The sequence below is a fragment of the Protopterus annectens genome, chromosome 9.part0 (assembly GCF_019279795.1).
Source record: "Protopterus annectens isolate FY-2018-M chromosome 9.part0, PAN1.0, whole genome shotgun sequence".
In the NCBI taxonomy this organism is placed as follows: Eukaryota; Metazoa; Chordata; order Ceratodontiformes; family Protopteridae; genus Protopterus; species Protopterus annectens.
The window spans coordinates 1,330,605,037-1,330,632,419 of NC_056743.1; positions in this window are offsets into that span (position 1 = coordinate 1,330,605,037).

Here is a 27,383-nt window from a genome sequence, read left to right on the forward strand (position 1 = left end):
CAGGGTCTTACATCAAGTACAGACTGGTGCCAAGGTCCAGGCCTCAAGCTAAATGCAGAAAACTGTACCATCATACCATTCAACAAGGACACAGCCCCACCGTTTGCCATATCAATGGCAACCCCCTAAACACACGTGTTTTGAGAGACCTGGGTACTCAGGTTGATAAAAATGTCAATTTCAACCATCATATAGTGGCAGTGATCAGAAAGCCTTGTACGTGGTTCACCTCATAGGTAAAGGGATTGCACCCAGAAAAAAGGTTGTCATTACCTCTGTATAGTCCTCAGTCAATAGACCAATAATTTATAACAACTCCCAGTTTGGTATGTACCTATCCAAACATCTGCATCAACTAGAAAGGCCATGGTAATACCCACAAAGATAATCCATGGCCTCCAACACCTGTCCCATGATGCAGACAGGCTTGAATCAGTAGTGTTCCACTCTGTATCAGACAAGTTGCCCAGAGGTGGGCTGTGTCATGCCTACAAGGCAATGTTGGATCCTGCCCTTCAACAGCTGACCCATATATGTGAGTCTAACTCCTCAGCATTACTAGCAGGACAGACCTGAATCTGATATGCAACATCAACAAATCTTGCTGGAGAGAGAGGCTTGTCTCTTAGAGGCTGCCCTGTCTCAGGATTGCACTTCCCATACACATCACACAGAGTACCATGCAGACCCTCTTCAAGACAACCATGATGAGTGGATGGAAAACCACAAATTTGTACCAGAGTTCCCACCTGTATCCCCTCAATGACAGGGAGAACAGGTGCTGATTGATGATTTTGTTGTAGATAAACTCATGGCTAGGCTTGTAAGGGACCTAGGGCCATTACTTTAGTAACCTTCTATGATTCTATGAACCTATGAGCCTTCTGAACTCCCAGATTACATGTATCAAGAGTAGCATGCTGTGTCAAGAGGTATGCATGCAAGATTACACTGTCTCCCCCCATTGTCCCTGACACACTTTTCTACATATATGCACCTAGGTAACCATGCACATATACAGCCGTACCTTGGCAAAGTCACATTTCTGCTTTGCCACCATGCCATCTTGAGCCACTTTATTGGAACCAGGTCCCCACGGTGTACACACACAGACACCTGGAACAGAAACAGAAAAAGGTCTGGGAGACAACAGTCAGTCAGCAAACCCCCAGTAATGCAACATCATAGAAAACAAGGTACATACACTTTGATCTGTATTCATGACACATGCCAGCAGATAGAACCTTACAGGGCATAACACTACTGCACTACAAACTGTCATTAACTGTACTATAGTCACCCTGTGCATCAGGCACATATTTGCATGTCCCTGCATTGATGGTATGGATGACAGGGATGTGGCACAGGTATCATCACATGCAAAGGGTGTGGTGTGGGGTTACCAATGGCCTAGGCTGTGCCACATAGTTAACATTGTGTGTATATGTGTCTGGAGGGGTGCTGGTCACCTGGGCCATGGAGAGGAGCTGTGTGTGTCTGGTAGTGATCTGCATGTGACAGTAATGTGTGAGTGTGTGCCTATACACAGTCAAGCCATGTGCTAACCCTGCACGAGGGTATGTTGGACAGCTGTGGACCATACATGTCAGTATGTACAGTTTGCTGTCTCTGGCCATTAACACAGGAACTGGATCTGCCAGGAGTGGCACTGGCAACACCATGCCCCGGGTCAGATGTGGTACTACTTGCTGATGATGACTGGTATCTGCTGGGTCCATGTTCCTCATGGGTCCACCCAGGACCACGTGCCCATGGCCTGCCATGTTGTGGTGTGGACAGCACCCTCCCTTCGGTAATGCTGGTGGTATGGCCATTACAGGAGTGTCACTGTGCATGGCCACGTGGGCTCTCAGCTGATGTTGTTGCTGACCTATGTCCACATCTCCAATACTCTCACAACATTTTCAAGTACAGACATTGCACTGCTAAGGAATGACGCTGTCTCACCCAACCATCTGCCCACTACATCAGCGAAATGATGCAAGACATCACCAATGTCATGGATAGAGTCATGGATGCCAGGCAGTGGTGCATCCATGATTCTGAGCATCTGTCTGGTGTTGCATTCAGAACATGCCTGTGCCTCCATGATGGACTGAAACATGCATCAGGTGGCACGTGATGTGACACGTCTGAAAGGGGTGGATGGGCAGCAGTCCTCCTTCGAGCACCCCTGTCAATCTGCCTGTTTGGGACCTCACCAGCTCTCTGGCTATGGCTAGTGGCTACAGTCACAGATGCCATAGTCACCACACTCTCCTGTTTGATGCCACCAACCTTTAACTATCCAATATCTGTAGCCACAGGGGACTGGTTATGTGTGGGCATACTGACTGTGTGTGGGGACATGGGGCAGGAAGTTAGATGTCAACCCATTGAACAGAGTCAGCCCCCCAACAGTCCCACCTGTGCCTCACTATGGCTACCATCATAATCAGAGTCCGATGAGAGACTGACATCAGGTTCTGAGGGGGACACACTCCAACTCTCACTGTCACCTGTAAGGATGAAGACGGCATGACTATATTAATTCCTGCACTATTATGTCTGCTGATATACACACACACTCACACACACACACACACACACACACACACACACACACACACACACACACACACACACACACACACACACACATATATACAGGTCAGGTGCCACAAATGCATTATACATACTACATCTTATTACTGATCCCATGCATAACACAAAATCAGACCACAACAGACACAGACAAGACAGGACCTTAACAACATGCAATGCAGCTACGTCCAGTTAATGTTGCCATTACTACACACCTGTGAGATAAGCGACATGTCAGTGTATGTGATGGACCTTCACCTAAAACAAAGTACACCCATTTCCACCATATTAATGCCCCCCTTTATAGCACACTACCTTGACCTTTACAAAAATAGGTGCAAATATGTTACAGCTCCTGCAAATATGCTACTGTGATTACCAAAGTACTGCACTGCAGTGAACCTCTCCACAAGTGAACATACAAGTATTGCAATATGGCTAAGCTTACCAGTTGTGTCCACAGCAAACTGGCATCCCTTAACATGCCTAGGGTATAGGTGAACCATAACAAAACAGTTTCACACTCACTGGCTACAGGATGAGGGACTCCAGCCACACCAGAGGTACCTACGGAATTGTGGGTGAGAGGTATCATCAGCAGACACAAATGTGGCATTGGTATAGAATAATATGTGCATATATCAACATGTACAGTTATGAACTGTGATACTAACCACATTGCTGACATTCACACTATGTGCGCACATGTGTGCATTACAAACCACTCCCCAAATGCACATTGACCTAACATCCATGTACAGGTATGCATAGGCTGCCACTATGACTGCTACAGTATTAAAGTGATGACCACAGGAGGCTTACCCTGAATGCCCTTCCACTGTGGAAGCTGTGGCACCCACAGCCATGGCATATGGGGTGATGGATCTTTGCAAGCTGGTGGCCAAACCCAGGTTTGCCAGGAACTCTTCTGTGGCCAAGAGTGTTTGTTGTATTGCAGACCCTCCACCGGTGCCAGCACAGTCCCTGGCCACAGCTGTGGGCCTTTGCTATGCATTATTTATCATATTAGTGGCCCAGTGTCAGACCTGGCTTTCCTGTAGCATGACGTGATTTTCCGATGCCACGAGGTCTCCCCACAGTGCAGCTCATTGTTGCTGATTATGGCGACTCCTCAACAGCAGGATCTGGTGATGGAGTCTCAGTCCGTCAAGTATGGCATCATTCTCCACTGCTGAAAATGGTGGGTTCCTACATCTGCACATTACTCATGAAACACAAGAAGAGAGGAACACATCACAGGACCACATACATTGCTCTCCATTATGTACACACCCTGCACATTCACATTTGCCAGCACTATCCACCACTAACTCCCACATCATACCCCACCATCTATCACCACAGTATGTATGTGGCTGTCAGCAACGTAGTGGCAATACATCATGCATTTCCCTCCTGATCTTGCTGTTTTCTGATACTTGCTGCATGTTCTCTAAGGTGTTCAACTGCATCTTTTCGGTTGCACCTATTACTGCTAGTTTATAGCCTGTCTGCATTGCATGCAGTAGTGTCACCCACCTACTTTGGTTTTAAGAACCTGGGCTGTAGCTCACCCCTTAGGTCACCCTGGCCTTCCTCCCTCAGATTTTGGAAAATGTGGCTGGACAATGTTCTACAGTTTCTCCTGCCAGTCTGGTTGATATGGGCATCCTGGCACAGTGTTGCAACTGCCTCATGTACATGGACAACCATCTACAAACACCAACAAGGAACACAGTTTTGAGAGATGTAATGACATTAGGAACCTACCGTTCATGCTCTCTCCCTCTCAAGCTGACATATCTAGCACTGAACAAGTTGCCAACACAATCAGTACAACTCACACACCATCTACACCTACACAATTTATTTATTATTTATTTATTTCAGTTTGATAACCGGGGAAGTCCAATGGGCCATGAAGAGCCCGTTTTCAGTGGAGGCCTGGGCAGAAAAGCTCCAATGACAGTTACAGACATATATTTATACAATTGTACATTATACAGTTATACATTTCTATATTCAGAGTAAATACAGGATAAAATAAGAACAACTGTGGTAATATAATTTTGGTACACACAAGTGAAAGTACAGGTGAATTTTTTTTACAGTAAAGCTAGGTGCAGTAGGTGACTGACCAGTAAGGTTATAGTGGAGTGCAGTAATGGGTGAGTGTATGTGAAGTAGATGTAACAGAGGATGGAGAAGTGGGTGGCTAGAGGGGTTGTTGGAGAGTGGGATGGGCATATCCATTTTGTAGAAAGATGAGAGAGCAAGAGAGATTTGAATTTGGTGTGGTTGAGAGTGTTGCAAAGGGTTGGGGGAAGATTGTTCCATAGTTTAGAAATGTAGCAGGAAAGCAGTAGGTGGCCAGGGGGTCATGAGGGTTTGTAGATTTGCAAGAGGTTTTGGTTTTCTGATCTGAGTGAGTGGTTAGGAATGTAAGTTGCTAATGTGGTAGAGAGAGAGACAGGGGCAGCTGGTAGGTTTGTAGATGAGCTTGTGAGCATTGGTGAGTTTGAGCAAGGTGAAGTAATTGGGCAGTTCGAGCCATTGTAGGGTGTGGAGAGAGTGGCAGTGGTGGGAGGAGGTTTTAGAGTTGGTGATTTGAGTTTGGATTGTAGCTTGAGTTGAAAATTGCTTAGCAGTAGAGCACCGTACATAAGAGTGGGGAGAAGGTAGGAGGAAGTGAGGGTTATCCTGGTGGGGGGAATAGCGGTTGTGCCTGTATAGGAGTCCTAGCCTTTGGTGGGTTTTTTTGATGGTGGATTGGATATGGGTGCCAAATGTTTGTCAATGATGACATCAAGGAGTTTGGTATTAGATACAATTTTGATGGGGATGTTATCAGTACAGAGTATAGAGAAAGAGGTTTTGTCGATTGGGGAGTTTCTAGAGGGGGAGAGATATTAAGTTTAGTTTTATTAGCGTTTAGGGCAAGGTGGTTGTTTTTCATCCAGGATTCTGTTTTAGAGAAGGCATGACTACATTTTTAAAAGTAGGTCAGAGGGGGAGTAGGCTGAGCAGATGATTGTTGAATCATCTGTATTTGGATTATTGAGGAGTTGGGGATGGTGTGGTGAAAGTTGTTAACAAATATATTGAAGAGTAGTGGGCCAAGAAATGAACCTTGTGGCACCCCTGTGGGGGTGTGCAGAAAGGGGGAGGTTGTGGATTTCCATTGACTCGCTTGTTGACATTCAGAGAGGTAACTTGAGAACCAGGCTATGGTGAAAGTGGAGAGGTTGAGAGATGAGAGCTGAGTTAAGAGTAAAGGATGATAGGTCTAGGAACAGGGAAGATACAAGTTTGCCAGTGTCACATACTTGGTTGATGGTTTCGAGGAAGGATTGTAGGGCAGTCATGGTATTGTGGCCAGGGTGGAAGCCATGTTGAGTAGGGGTGAAAAGGTTGTTATGAGTCAGATATGACATGAGTTGAGTATGGATACATTTCTCTAGGATTTTTGAAAGTGGGGAAAGGATAGCTATATGTCTGAAGTTGGAGGTGTCTGTGTTTTTGCCTCCTTTATGAAGTGGGATTATGTATGCATGGGGCCAGATGGAAGGGACATATGCTTCGTGGATGGATCTAGTGATTAAGATGGAAATGCCATCAGATATTTTTAGGAAGGTTGCAGGGAGGTTATCACGAGCATTTCAGCAAAGTTTTAGCTGTAGGAGTAGTTTTTTTATTGTACTTGTAGGGATGGGTTCAAGGTTAAAGGGGAGGAGGGGTGGGGTGGGATAAGGTGGGGTTGGGGGTGGGGGAAGGAGGAGGACAATTTAGCTATTCAATCTATGAAGAAAGAGTTAAATTGAGCGACGGTGTCTAGATCTGTAAGATTTGGGTTGGGGCAGGGGTTCTCTTTGTTTCCTGGGTGGAGGAAGGAGAAGATTGTGTCCCAAAATTTCCTAGGGTTGTTTGAATGTTTGGCCTGAAGTTTAGAGTAGTATACTTAATGGTCTCTGCTTATTAGTTTCTTTGCTGAGTTTCAAAATTGTTTGAATTCTAGTAAGAAGTTGGGTTGTTTGGTTTTTTGATATTGTTTCCATGTTTTATCTCTTCGTAGCATGGTATAGTTGGTTTCCTTAGATAACCAGGGGAAGACTTTGACTTTGATTTGTTTGGTTCTTAAAGGAGCATGGCTGTTGAGTAGATTTAAGAATGTATCATTGAAGTAGTTAGTGGCATTATCAAGGGGCAAGCTTCTTTGAGGGGACCAGTCAGTAAGTGTTAGACAATCGGAAAAAGTGTGAGAGTTGAAGTGGGAGAGATTGCGAACGTGTATGTAGTGATGTTGCTGCTTGAGAGAGGAGGGGTGATGGCTGGCAAAGGCAGGAAGGTGATCACTGACAGAGTCTGGAAGGATACCAGAGTTTGAGATAAGGCTGGGATAGAATGTGAGGAACTAGTCAATGATGGTACCAGAGGACACATCTTTGTTAGGTCTGGTAGGGCAGTTTATTAGTTGGGTGAAATTGAAGAGGTTGACTGAGTGAGAAGGGGCTTGTGAGTTTAATGTGGCCCAATTAATGTTAGTGTCACCTAGGATATAGGTTTCATGTTTAATGTTGGAGGAAGACCAGGAGAGGATATCTTCTAGTATTGGGATATTATTGCCAGGGGGTATATATATATATAATATATATATATATATATATATATATATATATATATATATATATATATATATATATATATATATATATATATATATATATAGGGTGGCTAAGCATATGGATTTGTGATTGTTAGGTCTCAGTAGAGCAGTGGTAATTTCAGCGTTGCTAAAGTTAGGGATAGAATTGGTATATGGGGTGATGATATAGGAGGAAGAGTAGATGATAGCTACTCCTCCACCTTTCTTGTTTAGTTTATCACAGTGAAAGATTTGGTAGGCTGGTGAAATAATTTCATTATCTTTTATGCAGGGTTTAAGCCAGGTCTCTGTGATTGCAGTTATGTGGAGATGGTTGTGGGAAAGCAAGGTATGGAGGTTTGGGATTTAATTTCTAAGGCTTCGGGCACTGAATGTGGCAAGCTGAATGGATTTAGGGTTGAGGGTGTGTATGTCAAGGGAGTTGGTGGTTGTGGTTGGGGTGTGGGTCTGGGGTTGGGGTGGATGTCAATGGAGAGCGACAGGGTGATCTGATGTAAGATAAGTTTGAGGTAGTTAAGTGTAAATGGAGTATCTGAGTGTAGGAATGGGAAGGATTTGTTGGAATGATGGTGAGGGGGTGTGTATTGAGTTTGTAGGATGGGAAGAACTTTCTGTTTGAATAGTATGGTTGGGTTAAAAGAGTAGAGTTCATGTGTTATGGAGGTGAAAGGTGGTGTGTAAGTAGATTGGATGGCGGATGTGGAGTGTGAAGGGGTTGTATGGTTGGGCTGTGATAGTTGTGTGAGATATGTGAGATAAGTAAGGGAGGTAAGAATGGTAAGTAGGTGTAGGAGATGGTGTAGGGAAGGAGGCAAAGTGTGTTGGGTGGAGATCATGAAAGGTAAGTGTGTGTGGTGGGTGTGGTGAGTGCTAATTGGTTGATGGGAGAGAGGGATGTGGCAGTGGTTCTGATAAATGTACAGGTAGTGGGGGCAGGTGGAATTTGAGGGTAGGGGAGCAGAGTGAGCCCTCAGGGTGAACAGAATGGGCTGCAGCCCCAGCAGAGGTGAGCAGAACTCTATCAGTGACTGCAGATATCAGATGTAGGTGGTGGCTAGTCAAATTGTTTGAGGAAACTGTTCATGAAAGTAGGCTTGTTGTAATAGTATTGCACAGTTGCTTTTCAATTAAATTAAGTATACCTTATACCTTGCAGTCTGATTACAGCCTGTAAAGCAGAAGTGACTATGTTACTGGCTTCAGGTTGTTGGATTGGGGAGAGGTGCAGTCTGATTCTGTTGGGATCGCTGGGAGCAAGAGTGGTGTAGGGGTTTGTACTGGCTGGGAAGGGAGACTGGTAGTAGGGGAAGAGTGGTTGTCTGCTGACACCTAGTGGTAGAATTCTGGTGGAACAGGTAGAGGGATGGGGATGTGGTCCCTGCGAGTGTACACGCTATCCACACATCCACAAACAACACACACGTATACGGAGGTCCTCAACATACACATACACAAACAAAAGAGACCTCCGAGGCAAAGACACACGTGAGCTCCACAGCCCTCCTCAGCACATACCATGCATAGCCACACACCTGAGTCCCACAGCCATAAAGGTGTCACCATAAATCAAACATATTAGTCATAGGAGACTCCATTGTGAGACACACATATGTGCCTCTCACCAGGCTGTATATGGGGAAAGTCACAGGTACTTGTAGGTCAGGTACCAGAATCTTCCATATCACATATGCACTGCTGTCTCTCAACAACAAGTACTATTATAAGTCTGTCACAGTCCATGTTGGCATGCCTGACCTGAGACGTACCTCCCTGGACTATATGCAATGAGATATGATTGAGCATGCTGATTATGTGTGCTAGGCAGGTATGTCCCTAGCCTTATGCAGAATGCCACTGTTACCCAGAATGATGCCTCACTACAATCAGGAAATGATTGACCTTTACAATTGGCTTGGTTTCTGGTGCCATTCCAGGAGGATCCAGTACCTGATAGCCTGGGATGATATAATCAACAGATCACAATGCTTTGCCAGAGATGGCCTCCATCTGTCTCAACTGGCCTTCAGGCATCTGACAATGGTTCTTCCCACACCCACAGTGTCTTTGTTAGGAAAAGTGGTGATTTTAACACTACCAACATACAACTGTCAGCACATCACAAATTGAAGGCAATGCTGCTAAATGCTAGGAGTCTAAACATGAATCTGGGCTCATTGCAAGCAGTCTTAACCCTGGGAAATGTTGACATCTGTCCAGTCACAGACAGGTGGTTCAAAGCTGCAGAGAGCACCCCAGCCTTACATGGTCAACCATCCTATCATACAGTCAGACCCCAAGGTGTGGGTAGTAAAGCCATGGGATGTGGGATTTGCTATATATGAAAGACATACATACATACCTCCAGGCTATTCAAACAGTAAGATGCACAAGGGACACTGAAGGGCCAGTTAACCATTGCCAAGACACCTATTCGAATCATAGGTAGCTACCGGCCCCTACATGTGACCAGGAAGCTCATTCTGCCTATACAGACTAGATAAAAATCTATTGGGATTCAAGTCTGTACCCTGATCTTGGGTGACTTTAACTACCCAAACATGCATTGAAAGACATACTCATGCCAGCACACAAATGCCCAGAGGTCCATCAACAGTGGAAATGCAATCACCTTGGAGCAGCTATTGGCTACCCCTACATGAGGTGAAGGTCTGTTGGAGTTGATATTAAACAAAATGGGTAATCACTGCAGCATCCTTCCAGTAGCATCCTCCCATGGTTAAACCAATCATAAAGCGGTCATGTTTGCAGTCACCGTCTCCCACAATAACCATCTAGCTAGGGTCAGATATACAGACAACTCCAAAGTTGAATACAGCCTTCTGAGGGATGGTATACACAGCTTCACAGCTCCCACCCCCTCTGTAGGAACTGGCACCAATATCTACAAATATACAAAAGTGCTATATGTGCATTTGTATAGATGCATGGAGTCAGGTATACCCGACATGACTACATCATCCGCTGCAGGGATATGTAAACCTGTCTGGTGGACATCTGCAATAAATAGTGTCTATAACAGAGATGACATACTGCTGTCCAAGACAAAGAAGGAGCTGGTGCCCAATCTGAAGTAATGTCTCCTTAGCCTGAACAAGCATATAAGAGCACTACTGGAATGCTGCATAGCAAACACGAGCCCACATTGGCAGCATCCACTACAGACAATCATATCTCCTTCTTCACATATGTCTGCAACATCAAAGGAAGCACTCAGATCTGCTCAGTAGTGGTGGTCAAAGACACCAGATATACAAGTGCTATAGGTATGGCATACTTGATGCCTGACAGAGTCCATGTAAGCTTCACCCCCATCAGTGCATCAGGACTTCCCCAGTATCTGCCCCCATCCCCTTATATGTAGGGAATAGGTCATCACTGCCATCTCAAAGTCATGGTATACAGCTACCATGGGAGCCAAGCACATCAGAGGATGCATCCTACATGACCCTGCATAACCATAAGGCACTGTATTCAACCAACCTGAATATTGACTTTGTCCTAACCAAGTGGAGGACACCCACTCTTATCCCTTTACACAAAGTTGGGGCGTCCACCAGTCCAGCACATTATAGACCCATCAGCCTAAGTAGGATGATCTGCAAGGCCATGGAACAGTTTATAATGAGCCTCATTCACATGGACATTGATGACCTCCACACACTCGATCACACAGAGTTAGGTTTTGTCAAGGGATGATCGTGTCTGTTAGATTTGTTGACCTCTCTAACACAGTCACCAAAGCCATGGGTGAGGGGGAGACAGTGCACACTGCCTGCCTTAACCTGGCAAAGATTTTGCCAGTATTCCCACTTGGCCATAATAGATATACTCTCCAAACTAGGCATCAGTCCATATGTTACCAGATGGGTAGCACACTGGCACACTGGCACACTGACAGAACCCACCTAGTCCACATAGGGGAAGCTACTGTAAGCGGTAGACCCATAACAAGCAGCATAACCCAGTGTCTGTGTTAGGGCCTCTGTTATGTATGATTTACCCTTCTAAGGTGGAGGGCACATCCTGTGGGCTATGCCCGACCATGTTTGCAGAAGAATGCATGCAGGATGTTGTCACCAAATTCCCTAGTGATGTGGACATCCACCAAGAGAGTCTCACACAGACACATGACTGGTACGAGAAACATAGCCTCAGGCTGCATACCACAAAATGCAGCATCATCCCCTTTAGGGAGATTGACATCCCCACATATTATCACAATACTAACAACATCCTAAGCACGCAATCAGTTGAGAAGGATTTGTGCACACAGGTTGATGGCAACATGACATTTGACCATGTTGCTTCCTTTGTAAGTAAAGCCTTCTACATGGCCTGCCTCATAAGTAAGGGTATGTCATCCAGGGACATGGGGTCCATAACATCCCTGTATTCCCCTCTAATAAGGCCCATTATTGAGTATAATGCCCCTTTCATCATGCACCTTGCAAAGCACATGCAGCAGTTGGGGAGATCACAGAGGTTGCTCATGAGGGAATACCAGGGCCACAAACATCTACCATACACAGATAGGCTATAAGCCCATCCCTCTACTCATTTTCATACAAGGTGATCACAGACTCTACCTTGATGGGACTGCTGTACAACTGCAACTCAAGCTCCACTCTATTAACCCGCACACATACCCTCAACCTGATGTGTGACATCAACAGGACTTGTTAAGCGGGTCAGATGTGTGTCCCACACACTCACCCAACTGTGGAATGAACAACCTGTCCACATCAGGAAGAGTACCTATTTAAACATTTCAAGAGAAACCTGGATAATTGGATGGCTAACAGGACACACACCCTTAGGATACCACCTGTGTCCCTGTTTGACTGGGGCATCAGGTACTGACTTGCATACACATGGGCTAAACTCTGGGCTAGGCTTATGAGAGCCTCAGGGCTAATAGCCTAGTAACCTTGTATAATCCTAGGTATACCAGTTATGGCCCTGTGTGCTGTGATGGATTGAATTGTTATCTATCCACACCCATCACTGCCATCTACTGTGGTGTGCTGCCTATGGGCAATGTTCCAGCACCATGTCATGCAGCCACCATCCGACAAATAAGTGAGTGGTACTACAAGTGTATGGGGACAGTCCAGCAACATCTGAGTGACACAATTACAGGCAGCACTGCAAAAATGCTGTAGGGTATCCTCCTTGTAGGTGTCTGACATCCGCAGTACACAGATGTTTGCAGAATGTGTACATGTGCCTGAAATATGTGAACCCTCTGCCAGAGAAATATGGATGTCTGAAAAACAGTTGGACAATACGTAATGGTTGTTCCCTGACTGTAGGGAATCTGGCTGTCAGACACCAGACCCCTCAGAAAATAATTATGTTAAATTAATATCTGGTACTGTATTCATTCCCTTACATTGTATGCTCAATATGTACACTCTGTTGCTGAGATGGAGCCTGTGTTCCGCCACTACTACTGGCTAGAACCTGCTGTCCTCCTATAGGGGGTCAACAGGTATGCTAGCCATAGCTCCCAGGCAATGAGATACAGGTCTGGAGTACACAGTGACCAAACCAGAGTACATCAGGAACAGTCAGGGACACCTGGACAATGTTTGAACTATGACTGTGTGACATTCACAGACTGAGAGGAGCAGACTGGCAGTACATCATGTGATATGCCTGCTGTATCCACCGGTACTTACTGTCACTATTGTCTAATACACAATCTAGTAGCATTTGTATGTGAGCTGACCATTGCTGGGGGGACTCAAAAGCTAGAGCTGTGATCTATGTCACAGCAGACAAAGCCAAAAGGGAAGCCTGTAGATGCTGGACAGCTGACAGCTGACTAACAGCAACATGTCATTCTATTACATACCTGGTATAGTGCTGTACTCCTTTATGTGCAGAAATCCTGTGGTATAATGCTAGGGTAGCACAGTCTGTCTTTGTAAAGAAAGTCACAGACCTGTTTACCATAGGCAGCAGTTTGCCTTTTGTAGGCAATGCTCATGAACAGGTGATTGCCTGTGCACCAATCTGTGGCTCATACTTGCTAACTGCATCCAGAACAGCTGGGTTGCATTTTAATTAGCCAATGACTTGGCAACACAGTGCTATATTTAAGGCTTTCATGTAGGCCTTGGCCCTTTTCCTGGCCTGTGAGAAGGACATTATCGAGGTGTGGGGACTACAGCATCAGAGACGGTAGGTGGAAATTCTGTCCTCTGTTTGGATTTATGTGGCATGTCCACAGTTTTGTGTGCTGTTTGGCCATTGTCAACAGACTTTTTCATTAATAACAAAAATCTGGAACCAGTAGTCGAGGCAATCAAGAAAGAAGCAGATTAGTGTACCACACTTTATTCAACACTTTCGTCAAGAGACTTCATCAGAATACAAAATCCTTTAATGAAAACAATGCTTAAATAACCACACCAATCAAATAATTAATTAACAATAATCCCTTGATTAAAACCCCTTTCTTTAAAGGGGTAAAACCTAAACATATGTAACAAAAATAGTTTAATAAAAACATAAAATAATCAAATCACTTAATCAAAATAAGAAATACAATCCATATTTTTGTTTAAATTTAGTTTTCTGTCTTTTAAGAAACATTTGATGTTAATAGCCTCATTTAGGCCAGGTTTCTTATCAGAATGAAGTTTGATCTGCCAAATAGTCTCTCTTTGTTCAAGATAATTTTTAAAATCTCCACCCCTAAGGTCTTTTTGGCCAACTTCTAAAATAGAAAAGAAAAATTTCTTAAAGTTCCCACAAACAAAAGAATGTCTATATAAGGCATTCCTAGAGTCCTTAATCTTGATACTGTATAAATGTTCCCTCATACGTTCTCTTAAAGTGCGAGTGGTCATACCGATGTAAAATGCCGAACAACCACTGCACAAACTAATGTACACCACCCCTCTGGTTAAACAATTAACAAAACCAGGAAATTCAAATGTCATGTTCAAATGTTCTAGCATAACATAGGGCCCTTCAAAAACGTATCTACAAAAGTTACACTGTTCACACCTGAACATACCCTTTTTATGTGTTACATATCTTTTAACTTCATTACCTGATGGAACATTTTCTAATAATCTTTTAAAATTAAATTGGTTCCTAAAAACAAATTTAGGTCGATCCCCAAGTATCTTAAATAAATCTGAATTACCTTTTAAAATGCACCAATTTTTTTCCAAAAGATTTTTGATACCAGAACTGTCAACAGTCATGTCAAGTGAACATACAGCACCAAAAAAAACATTTTTAAAACTATTTTTATCTGGTTCATTTGGTTTGCACTATCTTGTTCCTGGTTTTCTTCACCGAGTGTTTCCATGATGGCCGAGGCACCAGTGGATCCGTTAATGGAGCTCACTATACATTCTACCCCTCCGGATAAAGATGGTGGGCTTATGCAATTACTTTTGGCTACTATGGTTGACATTCAGAAATCTTTAAAGGTGCTTTCTTCCAAATTTAATGGTGTAAGTACCATTACCTCTTCTCTAAATTTGGAAGGTGAAGACAACACAATTGTTGAAGTGGAAAAAGAAAATGTTTTTTCTCCGGTAGCGGACATTGTTCAAAGGAAAAATTCTTCTAGAACTGCTTTGCAGTCAGTTGGCTCTTACAGAGATGTCAAGTCCATGTTAGAAATTAATTTTGACCCTTTTACTAGAGCCGATTACCGTGTCACAAGGGTCACGGTAAGTGTGAATACCTTGGGAAACTTCTCAAAAAGTACCGGTCTCTTGATTTAGAGAAGCATTACTTTGAACAGTGTTTGGAACTAGAAATTGTCCCGAAAGAGTTAAGATTTTTCAAATGCCCTAATGGGGTAAGTGCTGATGATTGTTTTTTCAAAACTTTAACTGTTTTTTTTTTAATAAAACTGGTCTGGAATTTTTAAAGTTACTTATTGAGAACAATACAAATAAAATGTTACAACTCAAAGAAGACATTTTAAAGGTTGATAATGAGGTCAATACTTTATTGCTGGTCTACAGGTCTGATGACATCTACCAACAACTGTTTATTAAAGTTGAGCACCATATCAACGAAATAGCCACTCATAAGCACACTAAGCTGTTACGTGATGTTACAACTTACGAGAACAATAGTGCTTACAGTAACTTTGTTTCTAGTCAAAGGTGCTTTTATGGAGATAATGATGGTGGTTCCAGGGTGAAACAGGGCCCTAACAAGACAGTTTATAACAACGGAACTAAAATATTTGTTGGTTTAAATAAAACTGATACATCTGTCAAAGGAACGGTTCCCTCGGTTTATTTAAAAAAGTTTTTTTCATCACCAGGGTAATCACAAAGAGGGTGCAGTTAGTACAGAAACACAAGAAGAAACTTCTCCTTCACACACTGAAGGTAGTAATTTACACCCTTCAATAAATGTTGGTGTTTCAAAAACTTTTTTAGCCAAGAAAGGAAATCCAACAAAAAGGACTGTGACCACAAGAAGCAGAATGACAACCAGTTCCAACTCGTCGGGGGACGAAATTTAAGGACTTTAAATATCATGTCTACTGATAATTTTGATGTTGTAAATTTGTCAGACACTTTGTTAACTGATGCTGAGTTGGGCATTTTAAGGTATGGTTTAAATTTTGTTCCAACTAGAAAAGCTGAATTTAGTAAAACTGTTATTGATTTAAAGAAATACACCCGCAATTTGAATCTTCAGTTCTTAATGTGCAATGTATCTGGTTCTTATTTAAACCATCTACATACACTCCTTCCTTAATACTATAAGAGTTTTCAAAGAGGTTTGTTTAGAAGAGCTGTCAAATTCTTTAAAAACCAAAGGCAAATGGGTAGATAATTTGACCCATTTAGAACGTAAGGCCCTTAATGAATTGAGGAAAAAATCACATCTTAGATTTATGAGGAGTGATAAAGGGGGTAATATTGTTGTTATGGATGTTGCTAAATATAAAAAAAGTATGTTGGCTATTGTCAATAACACAGTAGAATATGAGAAAGTCCATTTATTTGATATCCATCATAGTTATAGGAACATTTATTCATTTTTATATGAAGCTTTAATGTATGGGGACATGGATTTTAAAATGTATGATTTTTGTGTCGTTGAAAAATCCAGAATTGGGGTGTTATTTGGCATCCCAAAAGTTCATAAGGATTTGGTTAACCCTCCATTTAGACCTATTGTTTCTTCCCCACATTCTATAACAGAAGGAATTGCACTACTGGTCGTTGCTATATTAAGTCCCTTGACAAAGAATCTTCAGTCTAATTTAAAAGATTCTTGGGACTTTTTAAACAAGCTTAGATTTTTTTCTGAACAGGTTGACTTAAATTCTGTTGAATATGTTATGTTTTCTATTGATATTGTGTCCTTGTTCACTTGTATTCCTCACGAAGATGGAGTTGAGGCAGTGCATAGTTTTTTAACTACATATTCTAGAATGAAAGCTGACACCATATCTTTGTTATGTAACTTGGCAGACATCATTTTAGATAACAATTTTTTTTCTTTTTGATGACATTTATTATAACCAAAAAAGAGGGGTCGCCATGGGGTCAGCAGCTGCCCCTGCATATGCAAATACTGTCATGGCATGGTGGGAAACTAACATTTTAGTTGAAATTGAGAAGCAATATAGTACACTTTTTGATTCTAGGTTTGTTGATGACTTTTTTTTTTATCATCCAGGGCGCACAAGATGTGGTTGATTCATTTCTGACTGATGTTAATAATTCTTCTAAATTTTTAAAATTTGTACTTAGTGAAGGGGATCACAACATCAACTTTTTGGATGTTATGCTTTGGTGGGATGAAAAAGAAAAAAATTTTCAGAGTAAGATCTTTCTTAAAAAAAACTTTACTAATGATTATTTACATTATAAAAGTAACCATCCCAAACACATTAAGACAAACATACCAAAGAGACAATACATCAGAGCTTGTCTTATGATTACAAACTATAGTGACTTATTAAAAGAATTTGAACTTATTTCAACAATGTTTGTTAAACGGGGATACGACAAAGTTTATTTGGACAGTTTATGTTTTGACATTCTTAGTAAACGGGAGTTATTTTATCCGGCATTATTGAGGGCACCGTTAACTAAAATTGGGGGAACTAGAGATAAAAATAGTTTTTAAAAATGTTTTTTTTGGTGCTGTATGTTCACTTGACATGACTGTTGACAGTTCTGGTATCAAAAATATTTTGGAAAAAAATTGGTGCATTTTAAAAGGTAATTCAGATTTATTTAAGATACTTGGGGATAGACCTAAATTTGTTTTTAGGAACCAATTTAATTTTAAAAGATTATTAGGAAATGTTCCTTCAGGTAATGAAGTTAAAAGATATGTAACACATAAAAAGGGTATGTTCAGGTGTGAACAGTGTAAATTTTGTAGATACGTTTTTGAAGGGCCCTATGTTATGCTAGAACATTTGAACATAACATTTGAAGTTCCTGGTTTTGTTAATTGTTTAACCAGAGGGGTGGTGTACATTAGTTTGTGCAGTGGTTGTTCGGCGTTTTACGTCAGAATGACCACTTGCACTTTAAGAGAACGTATGAGGGAACATTTATACAGTATCAAGATTAAGGACTCTAGGAATGCCTTATATAGACATTCTATTGTTTGTGGGAACTTTAAGACATTTTTCTTTTCTATTTTAGAAGTTGGCCAAAAAGACCTTAGGGGTGGAGATTTTAAAAATTATCTCGGACAAAGAGAGACTATTTGGCAGATCAAACTTCATTCTGATAAGAAACCTGGCCTAAATGAGGCTATTAACATCAAATGTTTCTTAAAAGACAGAAAACTAAATTTAAATAAAAATATGGATTTTATTTCTTATTTTGATTAAGTGATTTGATTATTTTATGTTTTTATTAAACTATTTTTGTTACATATGTTTAGGTTTTACCCCTTTAAAGAAAGGGGTTTTAATCACGTGATTATTGTTAATTAATTATTTGATTGGTGTGGTTATTTAAGCATTGTTTTCATTAAAGGATTTTGTATTCTGATGAAGTCTCTTGAAGAAAGCATTGAATAAAGTGTGGTACACTAATCTGCTTTTTTCTTGATTGCCTCAACTACTGGTTCCAGATTTTTGTTATTTGTTTGGTTTTCATTTGGTTTGCACTCTCTTGTTCCAGACTTGCATTTTCATTAGCCAATGACTTGGCAACACAGTGCTATATTTAAGGCTTTCCTGTAGGCCTTGGCCCTTTTCCTGGCCTGCGAGAAGGACATTATCGAGGTGTGGGGACTACAGCATCACAGACGGTAGGTGGAAATTCTGTCCACTGTTTGGATTTATGTGGCATGTCCACAGTTTTGCATGCTATGTTTGGCCATTGTCAACAGACTTTTTGATTATGTGACAGTTTACTGTTTAACAATGTGGGTTGAGGTCAGTAAGGAGACAGACAGATAGGAGTGGCATACGTCATTTACATTAGAATTTGCATGCTTCTGCAGTAGCCACTTGTCAATCAGCTGTGTATGTTTTTAGGGGAAGATTGTGACATATGTCCCTGTCACTTGACCATTCTCCCCACTCCTTTATGTATGGGTGTTGTGTGGATTCCCTGTACTAGATGGTTGGGAGGTATGGTAGGTCTGTAGCAGGTAGCTGAACATACTGCTGCATATGTTGCAGGTTGCAGCTGCTGCATTCTGCACAGGAGTCATTCTGGGGATTGTGAACATACTGGGGGACAGCAAGCTGTATATGTCAGTGAGGGATCAATGTCAGCTCTGTTGTCACAGCATAGCCAGGGTAAGAGTATCCATAACAGTCCAGGTGAGGCATGTGTCTCAGATACATATATTATGTAATAGTACTATCCAGAAAGTGGTAGGCAACATTTAGGATGCCTATACATATTTGTGAAGTGTGTCCCAACCTACAGGCCTTTGACATGCTAATATGGGTGGCAGTGACTGCAGTAGCAGCAACAACTTCTGCTGGAAATTGCAGGGCTCAGTTATTTATTTGTTGTATTGACAGGCATGTACTTGACATGCAACAAACGGGAATGGAAGCCAGGAATGCGGGTGTCAAAATGTAAAGTATCCTAGGAATGTAACAGATAAAAGTACTGAGGCAATATTATAGCAGATATATTTGCAAGACATATGTGCATGCATACAGTGTGTTACACAGGATTGGCATGAACATGTGTGTTCGGATGGGTATGACATGTGACATTGAAGTGTCTGTCATGAGTTTGTAACCTCAGTCTGCACTGACTTGCCAGTACTTGCACACAGAATAGGTTTTGTGACAACCACGCCAAAAGTAGGTGGTACAACAGTGGACATTCTGCAACAGTCTGTGCATTTGTCAGCTCTACCTGATATCATAGGCCTCACATACATCCATCAACATGTATCTGGCTGTGTACTAATTTGGTGTCTGCATTACAGTCCCAAGTATGCTGCCATTTGTCTCATTATATGTAAAAGTAGTGTGTCACTGGCAATAAGGATATGTTTACAGAAACACCTGCTACTCTTCAGAGCTGAGTGACCTAGTAGGCTAATGCAGTATGCTGTACTTGGGATGGTCCCAGGTTCAAACATTGGCAGGTGTGGTTGTTTTTGCTGATGTGCATCACTGGCAATCAGGATATGTTTATGGAAACACCTGCTGTTCATTAGAGCTAAGTGGCCTAGTGGGCTAATGCACTATGGTGTAGTTAGCAGGGTCCTGATTTCGATGTGAAATTAGCAGACACCAAGTCAGACTGCCAACCAGTCATGAGTGGAGTCCCACAGAGATCGATCCTGGGTCCTCTCCTGTTTGGCATCTACTTCTCAGAAGTCCAGGCCAACACGGAGGGACTCTGGCTGACCAAGTTCGCTGATGATTGCAAGCTGGGAGCCATTATTAACTCCCCAAGTGATGTAGACATCCTACAGAAAGGCCACACTGACACCAACGACTGGTGTTGAAACCATAGCCTTAAGCTTAATGCCAAAAAATGCGTTGTCATTCCCTTTGGGAAAAACTCAGTTCCTACTAATTACCACATTCATGGTAGCCCACTGAACACTGAAGGCATTATAAGAGATCTGGGGACACAAGTTGACAGCAACCTCCCCTTCAACCACCACATTGCCACTGTGGTCAGAAAGTCCTTCTATATGGTACATCTCATTACCAAGGGTTTTGCATCCAGGAAGAAAGAGGTCATCATCTCTCAATACTCTTCACTCATTAGACCAATCATCGAGTATAATGCCCCATTTGGCATGTACCTAACTAAACACCTGCAACAGCTGGAAAGGCCACAGAAGTACCTCATGAAGAGGATCCTAGCCATTAAATATATGTCCTACATGGACAGACTCAAAAAACTCCAGCTTTTCCTCTTTCTCATATCGTCTATTAAGAAGCGATCTCTGCTTGACTTACAAAGCCATGTCTGACCCAGTCCTGTTAGAAATGTTACACCTAAATAAATCCCAATCCCTCCACACCACATACTCCAGGGACCTCAACCTCATTACCACAATCACCAGAACATGCTGGAGGGACAGGTTCATAACCCAGAGACTACCCATGCTCTGAAATAGACTTCCAATACACATCAATTAGAGCACCTCACTGGCCCTTTTCAATAGAAATCTTGATGAGTGGATGGGAAATAGAAAGTTCAGCTGGGATCACTGCAGTGGCTCTACTTGATAGAGACACTGGGAACTAACAGCAGCATGATGCCAGGGCACTTCTATGGGCTAGGCTTGTAAAGGCTCCAGAGCCGTTAGCCTTGAACACACCTATGAACTTATGAGACTTGGCAGGGTTAATCATTTTGCTGATGTACATAACAATGTCAGAAAAACAGAAGGTGATTAAAGCAGTTTTAAGTGGGTTTGCATTGGTTTGCACGATGCAGCGCACCACTTAGCTCCACTTAAACTCCAATAAAATAAAAGAAAAAAGAGGTGTTAGGAAAGTTGTGAAATGGGAGCAAGCAGGGGGAAAAACAATGTGAAAGGCAGGTAAGGATGTGCAGGACAGGTGTAGGAAAGGACCATAGCTCTCCATTTCTTGTACAGTAACAGCTGTGCAGGTTGTGGACAATTTGGAATTTGGATCCTCACATCCCAGAGAGAGGTGTGTGGGTGACATAACTGCATTGATTAATTGCTGCAATGATTGTTTGTGGGCAGTGTACGTGGGGGCGAAATGGAGAGGTATGTATGGGGCAATATTTTTTTTTTTTTGTGAGACAGATGCCCTTTTTTTTTTTTTTTTTTTTTTTTTTTTTAAGGAGAGAGTGAAAGTTGGGGAAGGGATATAGGTACATGTGGGGAGGTAAGTTGGGAAGGAGAGGTAGCATTTGCAAACAGACAAGACAGCAGACAGGGGCAGTGTATGACACATGAGGGGGTAAACACCTTGGATGAGGAGGGTATTGTGGAATCAGAGACCCATGTGCCCCCAGACAGTAGCAGTGGGACTGAGCTCTCCACCCATGGGCAGTCACCACTGCTCCTTCACTGCCCCAAAGATGGCTGTGCTGGGGGCTAGGTTTTTAGGGCCAGCTTGCCCTTCTAGGTTAGCCAGTCTGCCCTCAGTCCAGTGCAGTCGATCATCAAACCCTTGCTGCATGATTCTGTGCACCATTCCTGGTAGCTGTAACTGGGTGACAAATTCCCTCTCTGCGCCCACTCCTGGTGGGACAGGCCCCGTCCCCTGAGGCAGTTCCACCCATAGGTGGTGCAAGACCAATGGAGGGGGAAGATCCAGGTTGGGTCCCAGACATGCTTGGACCCAGTGCCATGGCTGGTTGAGGTAGAGCAGGTGGATCCACGGGAACCGGCCTACCCAGTCGAGCTCTGGTGTTGAAGTTTTTCAAAGTGTATAGGTTAATGAGCAGAACATTTAAACCTTAGTTATAGTAGCATGCCAGGTTGTTCCAATTAACCCAGTAACATAACATTGCATAGCATATGGAGCACAACAATAAGTGGTACAACAGTCAGTATTGTAACAGCATGCCAGTAACAGTTAAGGCAAAAGGCCAACAACATAGGCAATTCAACAAGGTATGTCAGTATGCAACCATTGTAATATATAACAATAATAAAACACATGACCCAACATAACATTTTGAGAAAAACATATATTAAAAGTAAGCCATACCCAATGTATAACAATAATAAATTATGATGCAGATAAGTGGTGGGGAGAGAGAGAAAAACATTCCATTACTACCAGTATAGGCTATATTGTTTGCAACAATACTGTCATATACTCTATAGATCTGCCCTTACTTTATGCATAACATTGCCATATAGCTTCTGTAACACCTACATACCTCTCATGCTATACACATGGGACAGTATGGGCCAAGCTGTAACACCTACAGGTACACAACTACAGGTGACTATTACATGTCAGGTGAACATATATAAGTACCAAGGTGTACTGTGGACTGATGTAGTGTGACTGTGCTATTGACATAAATCATAGGTTCATAGGTTGGTACTAGGCTATCAGCCATAGGGCCTATACAAGCCTAGCCATAACAATCCCCTGGATATTTCTTCCCACAATATTTACTTCCCTGGACCCCTGTTTAGCAGGGTGACTGACGTGATCCCCGGGGTGATCTCCCATCAAATCGTCAAGGTTACTTTTGAAGAGGGCCAAGGAGGTGCTCTGCTTGACATGTATGGGCAGTCTATTCCAGAGTATGGGGAGTCTCTGGGTCAGGAACCTATCCCTCCAGCATGTTTTGTTCATTGTGATGACAAGGTTTAGATCCCTGGAGTGTGTGTCTCTGAGGGATTGGGATTTCTTTAAGTGGAGCATGTCCAACAGCTCAGGGTTTGACATGGCCTTGTATGTTAAGCAGAGATTGCCTCTGAGTAGACGATATGCCACAGAGTATAGCTGGATTTTTTTAGACAGTCAGTATAAGGCATCTGCTTTAGGCCTGTGATTGTTTTAGTGAGGTATTTCTTCAGCCTTTCCAGCTGTTGCAGATGTCTTGTGAGGTACATAGCAAACGGGACGTTGTACTCTATAATGGGTCTAATGAGGGATGAGTACAGTGGGACAATGACCTCCTTTTTTCTGGATGAAAAGACCTTAGTTATAGTAGCATGCCAGGTTGTTCCAATTAACCCAGTAATACAACATTGCATAGCAACATCAAGTGTATGTTAAATCTGTCTCCAAGGGATTTGGCAGCAGTGATCACAGTCCATGACAGCGTGACTCTTGAGAGACATGTATAGTGCACAGTACAGAGATGTTACACTTATCATGCTATCCTTGGCAGGCATGGGGTTAGACTATCAGCAGACATTCACAGACTCTCCAGGCATACAGCCATACCAAGATTAAACAGTTTTATTTGTTTTATTAACCTGTATTAGTACTGTACTTGTTGACTGTTAATATACTGACATCTTATCACCTTGCTGAGCAATGCTGTTAACACTGGTTCACCTGGACACACAAATTAGTAACCCATTCAAACAGCTAGTACAGCCATTTATTTACCTGTAATCCCATGGGGAGGACATCTTTTAACAATACATAACGGTTTCTATAAATATTTCGTAGTACTTGTCTCTGGATTTGAACCCTGGTCTGTGTGTGACAAAATGTACATCATACCCATTGTTTATCAAACTGAGCTACTGAGCCACTGCTGAATATTGATTGACGGATACCTGCCTAGAGCTCACCTGGTAAAAACTGTGACCTGGCAATAGAGGTAGAATGTCACACAAGACTGCAGTGATACTTGAACACGCATACATGAGATTCATGCATGACACAGATAGTAGGTGAACTGTGCATTAATACATGGAATGCATGTGTAGACACTTGACCTCTAGTGGGTGGAACTATGTGTGATGTGTACAGACCATATTGGAGTGCTGGGTTGGCTACCTGACCCATATACAGTTGCAGATGGTATATTTGCAGTCTACAGCTATTACAGTTTCATACTTGCCTGCAGCAGCATACTGAAGAGCAGGAATGCATATAGCTGAAATGCAATGGTTAACACAAGACATTCCTGAGATACACACTATATACCTTGGCCATTCCTATTCTAGGTTCAGATCTTAGTGCTGAACAAGTATCATAAAGCATTATATCTCAGTAGTACAGCTCCACATCTATAGTTTATCAGAACACTTCTTTATTAGCTAACCTTCATTCACTTTGTGGTATTATTTCCATTTTACATCAAAGCAGTTGTACTACTCAATTTCATGACCAACAGCCCAAAATACACACATATTTGCCCAACACAGCTTTATTATGGGTGACATTGTGCAGTGATTGGTATACATGTAACATTCTTTATTGAACACTTCCTATAATGCTAGTGAAATTCCACAAATAATGCAGTAGAAATTTTATTTCCTTAAAATTATGAATGCAGTTGAACTTTATTTCCTTGACATTATGAATGCAGTTGAATTTTATTGCCTTAACATTATTCATACAGTAGAAACTTTTACTTTCTTAACATTATTAATGCAGTAGAAATTGTTTTTCCTTAACATTATCAAGTATCGTGTTGTCATCTTTATTGCACTGTACCTGGCATTACTCAGTTATATCATTCCACGTCTATGACCATATTCATTGCTGTGCACTCAAAACATACTGGCAGTTACTACCATACTCTTTCTTGTTTATATGAATATAGACTGCAAAATACATCTGTGCTCACTACAATATTTGCACAACCTGGCCAAGTGCCTTGCATGGGCCTTCAGATTGTGAGCTCTCTTCTCTGCAGCTGTGGGGAGAGAAACACACCATTATGCATACCTGTCTATCACACATGCAGATTAGTAATTGGTAAAACAATGCTTACAATACTTACAAACTTGAGGGGCATTGTCATCCAGGGTATTTTGGATCCAAGTGGCCAAGAGATTTCCCTTCCTACACTTCAGGTCATCCAAATGGTGGCGCACCTGCTCACCTGTGAGAGGGATACCAGTTGAACTGGTGAGGTCACGTTATAGCTGGTCCCAGGCCTCTGATTTATATTCCGACCCCTGGTACCGGCCCTGCAGCAGCCAGATGACATGGTCTTTTATGAGGAGTCCAACCATGACCCTGGACTCCAGAATGACCCACAGCTCCACCGGGAAGCATGCAGCCTCTCCAACTCCTGCCATAGTCTCTGCCAAGATCAAACTCCAACAGATACTGGCTGTATTTCCACCTGTTGTGTTGCACTTAAATAAGACTGTGTTCCTGCCCTTTGCCATCATTGGGCCATTTTTAAAATTGTGGTGCTTCACTTAACACCGCACAAACCTGCTGAACATAGCCAAGCACTGCTTAAACTGGCTTAGCAGTGTGCAAACCAGCTCAGCTGAGGACTGCTTAAACAGGGTTTGCTTAGCAATGCCCAAACCAGTTAAGTGGAGCTGCGAGTTGCTAAGTAGTGCTAAAACGGTCCTGTTTAAGCACTGCTTGGCTTGGTTTAGCTGTGCTTAGCAGAGCTTAGCTAAGGGCAAACCACATTTAAAAAAAATAATATAAAATTATTTGTTCATTACTAATACTTTATTATTATGTGTATGTATTTTACTTCTATGTTTCCTAACCTTATATATTTTAATTTCCTTATCTTGGAGTGTGAATTTTATGTATTGTAAACGTGTGTGTAAGTGGATCTTTTCTCCTTGGGTCTCCACTGAAAATGGGCTTCTGTCCCAGATTGACTACTCTGGTTAATAAATGTCAGTAAATACATCTATAAAAAATAAATAAGTTATAAAATATTGCTATCAAATATAAAAGCTGAATGGCCTGTCTGTGCATTCGAACCATGCACCTACTGTACATAAGGCCACAACGCTAACCATTCAGCTACGTGGATATGTGATCAGCATCTATACATTTCTATATAGCTATCATCTATGTTTAAGCACTGCTGAGCACTGCACTATGCCACGCAAACATGCTCAGCTATGCTTAAACTTGACCTTTGAAATGAAAATTAAAAGTATCTGGTTTCTATTTTTAGATGTCTGGCACATGTCCTTTGCTAAGCACAACGCCTCGCTGCGCAAACAAAAAAAATAAAGAAAAAAACATATTTAACTTTTATATTTCACTGCCATCCAGTACTTTGATAGTGCAGGGGGTGTGTTACTCATCTCTGGAAACTGTAACACCCCTACACTGATTCTGTAACTGTTTTACATGTCTCTCTCTCAGTAGTGTGCCTTCATTAATATGCAAGGCATGCTGCAGAGGGGGAGCTGCAGACACAGTACCTTCCATGTAGGACTTATACTATTCTTGAACAGAGTTTATTAAATCCCCACCCATTTCTTGTCACCCTTGGGAAAAAGTAAATTGAACTAGAAGCTTTCTGGATGGGAGAATCTCAAAGCTTATTCTTGGTTCATTGCTCTTTAAATTAATCATAAATTATGTTTCTAAAACTCTAGAGCATTAATACTCTCATATATGCTGTTGACACAGTAATCTGGGTATCAGGAGGTTCCAATCGAATGTGAGCAACATATTAAACAGTTGCTTGATTTGAAAGTTAACGTATACCTAAGAAATATTATACTTTCAGGCACAAAAAAACACCTCATCAGGCTTAAGGATAGTTTTGTCATCACTAGGCATAACCAAGGCTTGAAAAACTGCAAACCTTGAAATACCTGAGAATGTAGATTAACTCATGATTGACAATTTGCCTCAGACATACAGAAAGTGATAAAAAAATAATGTAAATTGCAGTAAGAGCAAATTAATTTACCTGGTTTACAAAGAAATAAACCATATCACATTCATACATGTAGTCAAATGTCAAAAATTGTCAATCAACCTAAGGAATAACTGCCTACTCTGTTACATCACACTGTTACTTTATTCGTTCAGCTATGGCTGTCTTGATCTGCGGTGATTTCACCTGGAACTATTTACCTGCTGTGATGGGGAACTACCCATTGAACAGCCATTCACCTTGGAGCTAAATGAGCATCTTGTTAATGAAATTAGATGCAAATGTCTAGGGAGGGCTATCTAAATTTGCACAGCTTGTAGACCCATTAATGTAGGTCCCCACTATGGGAAATC